At 49.3% G+C, this 11,220-nt stretch overlaps 1 pseudogene across 1 annotated transcript; it reads left to right on the top strand.

Moving 5' to 3' along the window:
- Positions 1 to 4,379: 4,379 nt before the first annotated feature.
- LOC306648530 (cytoplasmic tRNA 2-thiolation protein 1-like) lies at positions 4,380 to 10,287 on the top strand (annotated as a pseudogene). Its single transcript has 2 exons — positions 4,380 to 4,608; positions 9,679 to 10,287. The product of its transcript is annotated as a cytoplasmic tRNA 2-thiolation protein 1-like (transcript).
- Positions 10,288 to 11,220: the final 933 nt, after the last annotated feature.

Genomic DNA, 11,220 nt, shown 5'->3' on the forward strand with positions numbered 1-11,220 from the left:
AGCCAGTACCTCAGAGTCGGCTGCAGTTCTTTTCTTATCCACTTCCCTCCCGCAACCAAGTCTCACGAGTCCCATCGGCTTTATCTCCAAAGGAGAGCCACAGTCTCTACTTCTCTTCCTCTTTACTGCCTCAACTGTCCCCTGACCCCTGGATCCCTGTAGGAGTCTCCTGACTGTGCTGCCTGCCCCTGTCCTTGCCTCCACTCAGCTCATGAGCAGCCCAGGGAATCCTGTTAAAATGTAAATCAAATCCCGTCAACCCGTAGTCTAAAATCATCCAATGGCTACACCTCGTACAAGACAAAATCCAGGCTCTTGGCCAGCTTCCAAGATTTCATCCCTCTGTGGCCTTCAGCCACAACGCACTCTCCAGCCACCTGGACCTGCCCAGGTCCAGTGCATTTGCTATTGGCTTTGTTTTCACCTTTCCTAATGCCTGGCTCCTCATGCAGCTTGCCTCAGCTTAAAGGCCTTCTCTGATCTCTCCAGCCTCAGAAACTCCCTCCTGTTTCCTGAGTCCTAACATCAAGGGTAACTTTCTCATACTGCCTTTCATATTTGGAAAGCATCCTGGCCATTTACTTGCTTATCCGTGGACTGGCTCGTCCAGTAGAGGACCAGGGGCCTAGGGAACGGCAGCCTTTCCTGCCTTGTGCACTGCTGGGTTCCCAGGGTCTAGAGCATGCCAGGAGACACTCACTCAGTGGACGTTTGTGGATTGAGAGGATGAAAGCTTGAGCTGAGGCTGGAAGGGAAGGTCCAGTGACCACAGTGACTCAATGGCATCGGCTGGGCCAAAAGTGCAGGCAGTGGAGAAACCCATCAGACGTTTATCTGGCTGAGGTTGGTGGGATCAGACTACAGACGGCCATAAAGGACCTCAAACATCCGCTGGCTCAGGGTGGGGAGGCTCATCAGGGTTTCTATGGGGGGGGGGGACGGGATCTGATGAGGACCTCAGGAGGTGGATTCCTGGACTGGTGACAGTAGAGTTAGAGGGTGTGAAAGATGAGTCCTGTCCTGCAGAGGTGCTAGGTGGAGGTGCTGCTACTCTGGGGAGACAGGGGACTAACTGCTCCAGGAGAGTGACCTTCTGCCTTGGGAGCAGGCACTGGTCCGTGTGGGCACCGAGAGGATGTGAAAGAAGCCAGTGGAGACGTTCCATCAGGCATTTGGAGGACCAGGCTGGAAACATTAAGATTCAGAGTCACGCACAAGGAAAATGAAAAGAGGAGTGCTGGGGACGATCTGAGAGTGATAAAGAGGTCTCTGCAAGAGGCTGAGTGGGAACAGAAGCCCAAGGGGAGCAGAGGGAAGACTTCACCAAACACAGGGCATAAGATATTCTACCGAGTGCAGCACTCAACTGCGACAGATGTGCCCAGTGGTCATGACAGGTGAGTCCTGAGGGACACTTGCTGGGCTCAGTGGCAGGGAAGGAGGAAGGAGGCAGTGCAAGCGCATGCAGGCTGGTGTGTCCTGGTATGCTTGGTAGCAGAGGCAGCGTGGCTGAAAAGCAGCGTGGCTGAAAGGCAGCCTGAGGAGCTGAGGTTCAGAGGAGAGAGGAGCCCTGTGGGCCCAGGGCCTCAGGCAGTGGGCATCGACTAGTGAGGTGAGCCCCGTGGCGGATGACAGGACACTGGGCAGGACCCCAGGGTGCTGTGTGAGGGAGAGCACGCTAAGGAGGGGAGGAGTCTTCTGCCAACTTCCAGCAGCAAGAGGGCCTAGACGGGGGCTGCTGGGGCCCCTGGATCTGTTTTGAAGCTACAGCCTGACAGGGTTTGAGGGTCCCAAGGGGCATCCGCAGGGGGACAAGTGAAGAAGAGGTCTAGGATGGCTGCATTTGGAGCTACCCACAAGGAGAGTGACAAGAATGGTCCTGGACCCCAAGGCTTCTGCTCTGAGCAACTGGGAGGGTGGAGCTGCCATTTACTGAGGGAGAAGCATGTTAGGCTAAAGGAACCAGGAAGTTGGGGTTTAAATGCCTGATAGATGTCTGAGTGACACTTGCTCCTGTCCTCATGGTGTAGACAGGAAATACACAGTCATGATATGAATCTGAACATTCTAAATCCTAGAAGCAGTCTGACCTGCTCTGAATGGTGAGGAGGCTACTGTCATAGTCCAAGCTGGAGACCATGGTGGTTTGAGGGGAGGGGCTGAGCTTGTTGCATGTTTTTAAAGTTGTAATCCACTTATCTTTATTTAGTTAGTTTTATTTTGTTTTAATTAGTTGTACCTGACAGGATGCATCTATACATTTTAATAGGTCACACATAAATAGAGTATGATCTCTCATTTTTCTGACTATACATATTGTGTAGTCATATTGCATGACGCATCAGTCATGCAGTCATACATGTGAGGTAACAATGTCTGTTTCACTCTACTATCCTTCCTACCCCCGGACCCCTTCCCCTTCCTTCACTCCCCTCTATCTAATATAAAGTAACTCTATTCTTCCTTATCCCCCACCTTATTGTGAATTAGCTTCTGCATATCAGAGAAAACATTTGGCCTTTGGTTTTTTGGGTTTGGCTTATTTCACTTAGCATGATATTATCTAACTCCACCCATTTACCAGCAAATGCCAGAATTTCATTCTTCTTTAAAGCTGAGTAATATTCCATCATATATATATCACATTTTCTTTAACCAGTCACCTGTCCAAGGGCATCTAGGTTGGTTTCATAGTTTAGCAATGATGAGTTAAGCTGCTATAAACATTGATGTGGCTGCATCACTGTAGTATGTTGATTTTAAGTCCTTTGGGTATAAACCAAACAGTGTGATAACTAGGTCAAATGGTGGTTCTATTCCAAGTTTTTGTTTTTTTTTTTTAAATTTTAGTTGTGAATGGACACAATACCTTTATTTTGTTTATTTAGTTTTTTATGTGGTGCTGGGGATCAAACCCAGTGCCTCATGCAAGCTAGGCAAGCGCTTTACCACTGAGCCACAACCCCGGCCCACCATTCCAAGTACTCTGAGGAATCTCCATGCTGCTTTTCATAATGGTTGTACCAATCTGCAGTCCCACCAGCAACGTCTGAGTGTGCCTTTTCCCCTGCATCCTGACACTTATTATTGCTTGTATGCTTCATAACTGCCATTCTGATTGGACTGAGATGAAATCTTAGAGTAGTTTTGATTTGCATTTCTCTACTTGCTAGAGATGTTGAACATTTTTTTCATATATTTGTTGATCAGTTGTATATCTTCTGTGAAGTATCTGTTCAGTTCCTTAGCCCATTTATTGATTGGGTTATTTTTTGTGTATTAATTTTTTTGAGTTCTTCATATAGCTTTTTGCATTCTATGGGCTCATCAGGCAGACAAGGTCAAGGAGGTGCAGCTGGAGGGCTGTGGTCTTAGCTGGGTGGGGATGGATGAGGCAGGAAAGGGGAGAACAGAGAGGGAGGGATCTAGGATGGGCTGACCCAAGTCTCCATGGGGCCACAGACACTTGTGCATTTGAAACAGGTGCATCCCCAGCTGGTGTCCACAGAGGTGCCCATGTCTCTCTAGAGGTGACTTCCTTCCTTTCAGAGGAAGTCCCTGTGACCCATTCCTGGAGACAGTATCCCATCCCCCACAGTGAAATCCAATTGGTCTTTCAGGTTTATCTACCTTCCTTCAACAGAGCGGCAGTCCCCTGGCCGCCCTCTGTCCTTAAGAGCCCTGCACCTCCCTCTCAGGCACTCCCAACAGCCCTGGAGGGCCGGGTCAATGATCTCCACCTTGTCCCTCTGGTCAGGGCTGTAACAAGGGAGGCTGTGCAACTGGTCCTGAACAGTACCCCATCCCTCTGGAAGGGACACAACCTAATTCCGAGTCTAACCTGCCCCTCTCTCTTTTCCCCTGAAACTCCCTAGGCCTTTACTCTTTGAGGTATATGAGTGCAATCTGAGCAGCTCTTCAGGCGCAGTGTTCTCTTTAGCCAGATATAATCCTCCAGCCCCTGGCCAGAAGAAGCTTCCTGTGGTACACACCTGTGCCTGGTCCATTACTGCAAGGATGCTATCCAGGCAGCCTCCCCGTAGTCCAGACTCCACACGTAACCCAATTCTCCTCCTTCGATTCAGGGGAAGCCAATCCCATGATGCCCGCCCATCGTGCACCGTTGGCTACACAGCGCAGCCAGTATGCTACTCTGCCTTTGAGGCCCAGGTGCTGCACACGGTGCTTGCTGTCCACCTGCTTCTGTGTGGTGGCGTGGTGGTGTGTTGACGTGCGCGCGTTGGGCACCCAGGACTCTACCGTGCTCATGCAAGTGCTGCACGCTGCACCTGGACATCTCCCTGCGCCTTGGGGTGGTGGGCCAGGCCATCAACCTGCTCTCCAGATGCCGTGCTGGCGGCTAGGTGGCGCGCTGGGAGATGCCACTCACCTTGGTGATCTATGAGGACCTATTCCGGGGCTTGATGACGAATGCTGTGGCCAGCAGCACCACTAAGCTCCTGCTGTACCTTCTGCGGGGTGGTGTGGTGCTGGAGAAAGGGGCAGGCCTCCTGAGAACCACGCATATTGTGGTGCGTGAGCGCAGGCACAACCAGAAGGGTGTAGTCCGGCACCTATGCCAAAGAGCAGGCGCTGAGAGGGAACTGGGTACATGCCCAAGGGGTAAAAAGGAGACCCTGGACATAACTTATGGGGAGGAGCCCAACAAGGATATGGGATATACGCATGCTCCAGTTTGGGGCTGGAGCCCCCTGAAGGTTCTCAGAAGTATGTGCAACTCTCAGAGATGAAACAAGGACAAACTTTAAAGCATCTGATCCTGCTGTCATTCTTGGTACGCACACACTGGCAAATAGAGGGGCAGAGGGACTACCTTCTAGAGGCTAGGGCTGGAGCTCCCTACTTTAAAAAGATATTTTGTCATTTTAAAAACGGTTTTTCTTGTTGTTTTTTTTTAAACCCAGTGCTTTTTGGGTGTGTCCTTTGTTGTTTTCTTTTTGTTTTTGCAGTACTGGGGATCCAACCCAGGAGCATTCTACCTCTGAGCTGCATCGCCAGCATGCCTGCCCCCCCCCCCCCCCCCTTAAATTTTGTGTCTGAGTCTGGCTAAGTTGCAAATCCCTCAAACTTAAGATCCTCCTGCCTCAAACTCCACAAAGCACCAGGTGTGGAGGGGTATCCCCCATAAGGAGTCATCTATAGTGTGAACAAAATTGTGTCTGAATTACTTTTGTCTGCCGGCTTCTCTTTAACTCTCTTTCTCTGCAACTTATTACTTGAACAAATAATTACTGACCATCTACTCTGTACTAGGCTGTGTAGCCAAGAGCAAATCACCTAAATTTGGTTTCCTCTTTTGTAAAGTGGGGATATTAATAATATCTAGATCCTTGAGTTGTTGGGCATTGGATGAGTTACTCCTAAAGCACTTAGAGGTTGAAAAACAGTAAATGGGAGATCCAAGATGGCAGACTAGAGGGAGGCTGCGTTCCTTGTCGCTCAGTAACTCCAGTTTCAAGCAGAGGATATGTTTCTTGGTGAGGCAGTTTTTGCTGCTTATCAATCCCCTGCTGTTTACCCCATTTGTCTGCTGTGATACCTGCAGTCTGCCAGCATATCAATGCCTTTTTTGAGTGCAGATTGCTCACTGTCAGGTGCCTATCATCCACCATTTGCCTGCCTCTCGCCTGTCCATCACCTGCCTTACACCTATCCATCACCCAACGCAAGAGGTTCACCTTCTGACCGTCCTACAACAGTCAGCAAACTGGTTGCCAACCGCCAGGGGAGCACCAGCCACCCGCTGTTGCCTGGAAGTTCACTGTGATAGTACCTGCAGGTTTGATTACACGTGGCTGCCTCCATTTTGAGACAATAGCCAGGCCCCATAGGACCCCTGGCCAGACTGACTGAGCCCCATCTCCAGGATCCCTCAGCCCGACTGATCACTCCCTGCCTTTGGGGCCCTCACACTGACTGACTGTTCCCTGCCACCAGGACCCCCAGACCAACTGACTGCGCCCTATCACCGGGACCCCCGACTGACCAACCACACCCCACCTCCAGGACCTCCAGCTGACCATGTCCACACCCTGAGCTGTAGCTCCCCATTTGCCAACACATTTGGAAGCCAGAGCAGCCATCTTGGATAATCCTGGAAGCCTTAGCTCCGATCTTTAGGTGGGGCAAATCCCATCCTGAGATGCCTGCTGGAGGTTTGAAGCTCATTGTCAGATACCTCTCATGCATCAGGCTACTGAACACTGGGAGGTTTCATTACTATATGACTGTTATACTGTAGATTTTCTTTCTTCTCCTTATTGAAAAATTTTAAGTTTTTATTTCTTTACTTTTCTTACTCTCTTTTCCTTTTGTTTACCTGTTCCCTCAGAGTCTCTTTCTCCCTTTTTTGCATGCTAACATCCGATTTCTTTTGATTACACTCTCACCCTTTCTATTATCTATAACTTCTGTATATTCTTTTCTTATCCCATTAACAGCTACATTCTACATCCCTCTGCATCCTCTTTGTCCTCCATTAGAAACTGCAGACCTTCCTGCAAACCTGTTTGTTTTACTGAAGATAATATTTGAACTCATTCTGTTTATTATGACAATATTGTTATTGTCCTCATAGGGGCTATTTGGTCTAGGATTGCATAGTGTCTGAATTGGGCACTGTTAATATTGATCTCCACTTAAAGAAAAGGTTTTGGAAACCTATAGGGCCACTATAAGCCTATAGGGGGAAATCTGCAATACCCCAGATCTGCACAGTGCTAGAGGGAAAGATACATGAACAACATGAAAAAACAAGGGAAGAAAATGATCCAAACAAATCTAGATTCTATATGAATAGAATCCAATGACAGTATGTTAGAAGAAATGTCAGAAAAGGACTTCAAATTATACATGATTAAGATGATTCGCGAAGCAAAGGATGAAATAAGAGAGCAAATGCAGGTGATGAATGATAATACCAATAAGCTGAAAGAGCAACTGCAGGAAGCAAAAGATCATTTCAACAAAGAGACAGAGATTCTCAAAAAAAACCAAACAGGAATCCTTGAAATGAAGGAAACAATAAACCAAATAAAAAACTCAATGGAAAGCATCACCAACAGACTAGACCACTTGGAAGACAGACCCTCAGACAATGAAGACAAAATATTTAATCTTGAAAATAAAGTCGCCCAAACAGAGAAGATGGTAAGAAATCATGAACAGAATATCCAAGAACTATGGGACATCATGAAAAGACCAAATTTAAGAATTATTGGGATTGAGGAAGGCACAGAGATACAAACCAAAGGAATGAACAACCTATTCAATGAAATAATATCAGAAAACTTCCCAAACCTGAAGAATGAAATGGAAAATCAAATACAAGAGGCTTACAGAACACCAAATGCACAGAATCACAAGATCCACACCAAGGCACATTATAATGAAAATGCCTAACATTCAAAATAAAGATAGGATTTTGAAGGCCATGAGAGAAAAGCATCAGATTACATATAGGGGGATACCAATATGGATAGCAACCGACTTCTCAACCCAGACTCTAAAAGCTAGAAGGGCCTGGAACAACACATTTCAAGCTCTGAAAGAACATGGTTGCCAACCAAGAATCCTATACCCAGCAAAACTAACCTTCAGATTTGAAGATGAAATAAAATCCTTCCATGATAAACAAAAGTTAAAAGAATTTACAAATAGAAAGCCTGTGCTACAGAATGTTCTCAATAAAATATTCCATGAGGAGGAAACGAAAAACAACAATGGAGGTCAGCAAAGGGAGGAACTACCCCTTTGCTGAGAAAAGGAACTACCCCTTTGCTGAGAAAAACCACTCAAAGGGGAAATCAAGCTGAATTAAAAACCAAAAATAAGCCCAAATGACTGGGAATACAAATCATATCTCAATAATAACCGTGAACGTTAATGGCCTAAACTCATCAATCAAAAGACATAGACTAACAGAATGGATTAGAACTCAATAACACAATCAATAACCTAGACTTAATAGACATATATAGAGTATTCCATCCATCAACGAGCAGATTCACTTTCTTCTCAGCAGCACATGGAACCTTCTCAAAAATAGACCATATGTTATGCCACAAAGCAGCCCTTAGGAAATGCAAAAAAATAGAGATACTGCCTTGTGTTCTATCAGATAATAATGGACTGAGAGTAGAAATCAATGACAAAGTAAAAAACAGAAATTACTACACCTGGAGACTAAATAATATGCTATTGAATGAAACATGGATAACAGAAAACATCAGGGAGGAGATAAAAAAAATCTTAGAGGTCAATGAGAATGATGATACCACATATCAAAATCTCTGGGACACTATGAAAGCGGTACTAAGAGGAAAATTCATTGCATGGAGCGCATTCCAGAAAAGAATGAAAAGTCAACAACTAAATGACCTAACATTACAGCTCAAAGCTCTAGAAAAAGAAGAACAGAATAACAGCAAAAGTAGTAGAAGACAGGAAATAATTAAAATCAGAGCTGAAATCAATGAAATTGCAACAAAAGAAACAATTCAAAAAATTGACAAAACAAAAAGTTGGTTCTTTGAAAAAGTAAACAAAATAGACAAACCCTTAGCCACACTAAAAAAGAGAAGGAGAGAGAAAACTCAAATTACTAAAATTCATGATGAAAAAGGAAATATCACGACAGACACCACTGAGATACATAACATAATGAGAAGCTACTTTTGAAAATCTGTATTCCAACAAAATAGAATCTACCGAAGACATTGACAAATTTCTAGAGACATATGCTCCTCCCAAACTGAACCAGGAGGACATACACAATTTAAACAGATCAATATCAAGCAATGAAATAGAAGAAGCAATTAAAAACCTACCATCCAAGAAAATCCCAGGACCAGATGGATTCTCAGCCAAATTCTACAAGACCTTCAAAGAAAAACGGTGAATGTATATATGTTTGGTGTTATGATGGAACCCGAGATAGCCTCTGCTCCTGGGGAATTCTCCCATATACAATTGTAACTGGACAAGTGCTAGTAAGGAAAATTACAGAGACCCTGTGCGTTTACAGCATGAGGTCCTAGTGAAGGGGGTGAGGTGGAAAAGCTTCCCTGAGATGGAAGCCTCTGGGAGTAATCAGATGAAGGATGCTCAGGAGTGGGGGCAGGTGTTCTGACAGTTCATGCAAAGGCCCTGACGAGGGGGAGTGTGGCTGCTTAGAGAAGCCCTAAGGTGCTTAGTCAGGTGTGAGAGGGCAAGATGGATAACCGGGTTGGCTTGGTGGCATGGTGGCTGCTGTGTGCATATTCACTGACTTTCTCCCTGGTCTTTCTAAAGGCTGTGATGTGCGTTCCCAGAGGCACTTGGGCCCGCAGCTCTCCTGAGAATCTCCAGTGCCACAGTCTTACTTGAGGCTGAAATGGTGTTTTCAGGGGAAAACACCCGAAAGGGCAACTAGCACAGAGTCTGGTGCAATCGCAAAAGTGGGCTCTTCTGAGTGCGTCCTCCTTCAGCCTCCATCCACTCCACGGTGCCCCAGAGGGCCCGCGGTCACCCCTTGTATGCCCTCCTTTCCCCTCCACTCCTGCCTCCCCGCGGGTCCCCGGGGCTCCGTAGCCCTGCGCGCCCTGCGCCCCGCCTCACCTGTGCTCTCCCCCGCCTCACCTGTGCTCTCCCCCGCCTCACCTGTGCTCTCCCCCGCAGGCCACAATGCGGACGACAAGGCGGAGACGGTGCTCATGAACTTCCTCCGGGGCGACGCGGGGCGGCTGGCCCTGGGCGGCGGGCTGGGCTCCCCGGGCGAGGGGGGCGCGCTGCCGCGCTGCCGGCCGCTGCAGCTGGCGTCGCAGAAGGAGGTGGTGCTGTACGCGCACTTCCGCCGCCTGCACTACTTCTCCGAGGAGTGCGTCTACGCGCCCGAGGCCTTCCGCGGCCACGCGCGCGACCTGCTCAAGCTCCTGGAGGCGGCGCGGCCGTCGGCGGTGCTGGACCTCGTGCACTCGGCCGAGCGCCTGGCGCTGGCCCCGGCCGCGAGGCCCCCGCGCCCCGGCGCCTGCTCGCGCTGCGGGGCGCTGGCCAGCCGCGCGCTCTGCCAGGCCTGCGCGCTCCTGGACGGCCTGACCGCGGCCGGCCCCGCCTGGCCATCGGCAAGGGCCGTCGCGGGCTGGACGAGGAGGCGCCGCGGGGTCGGGGGAGCGTCCCCGCCGCCGAGGCCGTCGCCGCCTTCTAGCGGCGCCTGGTCCGGCTGGGATCCGGCGCCTGGGCAGACGGGGCTGCCTGTAAATAGCACGGAATAAACTCGAGCTGCCTGTGCTTGGCCGTCCGCGTGGAGCTGGGAGGGAACGGAGTCCAGGAACCCTGTCGGAGCTGCGCTCCTGAGGCCTGGGGTCGAGGAGGAAGACCGAGCAACCTGCGTTCAGCACCCCTGCGGTTTGGGGGCCTCCTGCTGAGCGCCTCTGGCGAGCTCAGATGCTCCTAAACCTCCGAGAGAGTTCCGCCATGAGATAAGCAAAGTCAAGTGAAGTGACAGACTGGGGTCCCAGTCACCGTGAGGATGCCTCCCTTCCAGTGCTCGCGACCCACAGGTGCCGCGCCATCTCCTTCCATCCCCACCCACCTCCACCTCCTTGCCTGTAGCCGAACCTCCGTAACTTGAGCTGGGTCCCCACCAGGGTCTTCTTGGTTCCAAAGCTCCCCTCCCTCACCCTGTCCTATTCTTTTATCCGCCCCACTTGAATCTATCCTGCTGTCTCTGGTATGGGTGAAGAGGGCCTGGGGGGCTCCCAGACCTCAGGCTTTGAGGGCAGAGCTGGGTGAGCCTTTATTAGTGACTTAACCTTTCTGAGCTTCAAAACCCTCCCAAGGACTTGGGAGGCTTTGGAGTGCAGAAGGGTGGACCCTTGGTTGTTACTTTTGAGGTTTGGCCACCAGGGGGCTCTTGGTTTCAGGGTTGCTGCTTTGTGGTTCTGGAAGAGAAGGTTCTCAGACCCACCTCACCTGCTTTGCTGCCCTGGCTCCCTTAGCAGCAGTGCACTTCCTTTCCCACCTCCCTGCTCAAATCCTCCAGGGTCCTCCTAGAAAGAAGCCTTTCCTGATTCTCTCTGCCCACCTCACCCAGCCCTGGGCACAGGGCCCTCCCAGGTCCTCAGCCCTAGTCCTCTCTTTACTCTGGCCAGCCAGCCCTTTGGGGGTATTGTTCTACCCAGCTGGACTGATCTCTGAGGGCAAGGACTACGTCTTTCTCCC

The sequence above is a fragment of the Sciurus vulgaris genome, assembly GCF_902686455.1.
Source record: "Sciurus vulgaris genome assembly, chromosome: 17".
NCBI lineage: Eukaryota > Metazoa > Chordata > Mammalia > Rodentia > Sciuridae > Sciurus > Sciurus vulgaris.